The sequence below is a fragment of the Anguilla rostrata genome, unplaced genomic scaffold (genome assembly GCF_018555375.3).
Source record: "Anguilla rostrata isolate EN2019 unplaced genomic scaffold, ASM1855537v3 scaf0666, whole genome shotgun sequence".
NCBI classification, from domain to species: Eukaryota; Metazoa; Chordata; class Actinopteri; order Anguilliformes; family Anguillidae; genus Anguilla; species Anguilla rostrata.
The window spans coordinates 1-4,177 of NW_026986132.1; the positions used below are offsets into that span (position 1 = coordinate 1).

General features: G+C 44.0%; 1 long non-coding RNA gene across 1 annotated transcript; it reads right to left on the reverse strand.

The window, feature by feature from the left end:
* Positions 1 to 6: 6 nt before the first annotated feature.
* Positions 7 to 2,697, reverse strand: LOC135246664 (uncharacterized). Its single transcript, XR_010327840.1, has 3 exons — positions 2,642 to 2,697; positions 2,116 to 2,187; positions 7 to 1,937 (listed from the first exon to the last, which is right to left on the reverse strand). It is a non-coding gene; the product is annotated as an uncharacterized LOC135246664 (long non-coding RNA).
* Positions 2,698 to 4,177: the final 1,480 nt, after the last annotated feature.

Genomic DNA, 4,177 nt, shown 5'->3' on the forward strand with positions numbered 1-4,177 from the left:
GCTCAGGCATCCTGGCCACTTCATAAACAAAGCAATAGTGCGGCGTGTGGAACACGGGTCCGTGCGCACGCCTACTGTTCCGCGTAATGTTTTTTATATCCACGCTACGCACATACACAGCTCTACATTCACCAAAAGCACACGTGCCGAGCATTACCGACGTACACCGCCTTGACAAGTGTCACACAGAACTTCCACAACATCCGAAAACAACAATCTGTTCTCTTGAGAATGCTTTTGTGTGTAGTGTAGAAAGGCTTGTAATACTTGGCTGTTTTTGCATTAATGCATGTTACTTGACAATGGCGATGTATTATGAACTCCACTTAATCACGAATTGCTCTTTCTGAATTCATAATTATAGAACATATTCAGGATGTGCAAACAGCCCAAAGCAGAGCTAATGTATTTTCCACATTGCTGCGGTTGCTTTGCCTCGCTTGCCATGGGTCCTGTATGTTTGTAAGGCTTAATGCGCTTTATAAGGTGTCTTCCTGCTCTGGTGAGACTGAGCCACAGCACATTCAATAAACTGGCGGGATGTTGAAAAGATGGACCATAAGACCAGATCGCTCAGTTAACTCATAAAAACACACAGGTGCTTCCATATGAAGACTCCCCAGATACCCCATAGCGGAGCAACCACTCATTTAGGCAAGTACAAACGCTTCGACAATTCAGACTCCCACTAATAAGTGCCCGACAATACAAAGGCAAAGGTCTCATGCTAATGATCATGAAGTCATGCTGCTGGCTTCTAAAATGGAGAAATGACATTTCTTCTTTTAAAGATAAGTGACAGGGCATGTAAGGATTTCTGATGCTGACAGGGGAATGACTCTGTGAGGGGGCGGGTGTCTATTTTAAAACAACTTGCAGATGTTTTCTGCTTCAGCAACATCTCGGCCTGCTTCCCGTGCCCTCTGCCCTCTCCAGTGGCTTACAGGAAGTGGCCACGCCCGTTTACTGGCGCACAGAGTGAAGAGGCACTGGCCAGAGAGTTTGCATTAAGGGGGGGGGGGGGGGGGCAAATGACAGGAAATGACACACCAGCAGCACAGAATGAGCTGTTTCCAGCAAACAGAGAATAACATCTTGGAGTGCTTAATTTGGGATAGGTGGGTTTCTGGGGATGGGTGTTCCTCAGAAACTACGCACATGCATCATAAACCAAATCCTGATTCCACCCCACACACTCACACACACACTCCTACTCACTCTTGCTCTCAAACACACACGCACACATGCATGTGTGTGTGCGTACACACACATGCACATGTTAACAGAACGATTCTGAATAAAATAATAAAATTACACAACAATCATTAATTCTTCCACTCCCATTATTACCACCCCTTATCAGAAACACACTAATTTATAAAGACGTTTAATGTCTGAAAACTCTTGGATCTATTGAGTTTTCAGTGATGAGAATATTTAATGTGCAGTATTTAGGACTGATACAGATAAAAACAGATTAATGTGCCGCATCACTGCTGAATCCATTAAGAGCCCTCTATGTGTGGGAATTAAACTAATAACAAAACCGAATGGACTAATCCCCAGGAAACTGAAGAGAAACTGGTTTCTTAGGGCAGTAAGGAGAATTTCTGATGTGCTGTCCAGAAGGGCCACATCAGGAGAGAACAGTCGGAATGTGACGAGGGAACAGCAAATTGTCCTTTTCAGTCCAGAGTCACAGGATGTGGCAGAGAACTCAAAGATGCGTTTCATGAAATTGTCACGAAATATGACTTGCAGCAAGGTTTCTCCTGATGGTAGCGGACCATAAGGGGGGGAAACAGTAAGGAAACAAGATTTAGGAATGTTTGTTTTTGGAACATTCACTCGCTCCGTTTAAGGCGAAGGTTCCGTAACATCGCGGTGACATCAGCGGATCAAACAGAGGCACCACGGCTGAAAAAACACGTGTTCTCCTGTAAAACATGGAAAACAAAAAACACTTTCACTCTTATGCCCTGCTGAAGGGAACAGCCCAGTGCCCCTTCCTGTCAGTGACCCAGGGAACTATGGGTAAACATCCCTCTAAGCACCGAGCATCCTGGTCCTGGGGGCAGACCAAGGGGCAGGGCTGGGCATAGGACAGAGCTTTACCTGCTCTTTCAGGTAGCAGAGGCGATCCAGCAGTATCAAGGCCTCTATGCAGGGAGCCAAGGACACCTTCAGCTGTAAAAGAAGGACATGCAGTCACACTGGATGAGTAAAAACTGCAGGCCTTCCATAGCATTACCGTTAGCATTACCGTTAACACAGCGCAGGGAGAAGAAACTTTGTGTTTTATGAATACCATAAACAGTGAGAAGCGTGGAGCAGAACCATCCCATGTGCTCCCACACACGCTCCCACACACTCCAGCACATGCAGCAGCACACACTACAGCACACACAGCATAACCTTCATTACTTGCGCTCCACAGATCACACCAGTGTGCGAGTGTGTGTTTAAATCCCTTGTATGTCTGTATGTCTGTGAGAGTGTGTTTGAGTGTGATTAAACCCTGTGTGTGTGTGTGTGTGTGTGTATATGTGTGTGATTAAACCCCTTGTGTGTGTGACTAACCCCTTAAGTGTGTAAGTAACCTGTGTGCGTGTGCATGTACTCTCTTCTGTAGCTCACCCACCATGTTGAAGGCTTGCATCTCCTGCTTCCTGGGGCTGTACTTCTCATGGTAGCACTTGTAACCTTCCATTACTCTGTTAAACAAACTTGGTGAAAGCCCATATCAATTGTCAATCTGTTCTCATTCTGTCAGCATATCTAGATTCTGATTAACTGGAAGTAGAATTAGCCACCATTAGCTCACTCAATTCACTAGTCATATCGTGCAGTGCTTTCAAACCAGAGACTGTAAAAAATATGGACAAAGCTACTCTGACGTCATCCATTGACTCTCCGTGGGTCTCTAAAACACGTTTTGAAGCTCAATGGCGGGCGCGGCCATGTTCTCGATTTGGAGCCAAAACCATAGAGTTAAGCAGTCTTGTGATTTTTACAATGTGATTGACAGTCCGGTGCGGAAAAGCCCATCAACCTGAACGAACGATTGCAGAACGAACTTGAGGCTAGCTGACTGTCTGCCGTTATGTTTTAAAATATATTATCAAATGTTTACGGAGTTTAATTTCCATCCGTGACTGTACCGTGTCATGTAATCACGTTATATGTATGACATTAATAATACAATTATGTTCAGTTATCTTAAATGTATGTTTCTCAGCAAAACGAGTATGCTTAGCTAGCATATCAGCTTGCCAGTGAGCTAGGTAGGCTATCCGTGGTTAGCTCACGCATTAGCAATATGAACCACAGGGGAAGAACATCGACTACACTGATGGTCAATCAATCAGAGATGTGTAGGCTACTGGTGATTTGACTAGGCTAATTTTCGTATAACTGTCTGGTAGACCTGCTGTTAACCGAGCAAGTTATCGTCGTAGGTTTTCGCCACAGTCAGTTAATGAGCCAGTAACTGCTACTAGCTACTCCATCGCCGTTTGTGGTGTTCACTTGCTGGGTGACGCTAGCTGACCGATCGTTCGCAAGTCACTTTCTACCGAATAAAAATTAACACTGTCAGCGGTGATTAACAAATCTACCAAGTATTTTAATAACTGATCTGCAGGCGTGTAAATATGACAACGCACTTTGTACAGCAAGTTTTCCACCTGGTGCATGAAGACAAAAATAATGTAGCCTACACTGAATTTCTAATTATTATTAGGCTATTATTTTTTTCTTGTAAATCATCAAAACCAATGGAGAAAAGCCAATATACACAAGGAGCCCCCAGGACCGATTCTGAGAACCACTGTCTTAAATGCCTAGCTTGTCGGTCTCTTAAATGCTAAAAACGTGTTCCTTTCTAAATGCCAAGATGGTTAATTTCATTAAATTCTGTGTGTTGTATGTTATTCAGCAAATGAACCTTGAGACTCTTAATTCGCTTCGTGAAACTGAAAAAGTGTTTATTCCAAAATCTGGATTATAGTAGCTTTGTTACATGCGTGAAGCATAGCCCAGGTAGACATTTACGGAATGTACACGACTGACAAGCCGTCAAACACGTCTGACAGATTGAATGTTTGCCGGTTTAGGTTAGCTAGCTAGTCAAATGGCTTGGTAGCCGAAGTTGCGAACTGTTTTAGCATAGGCTACT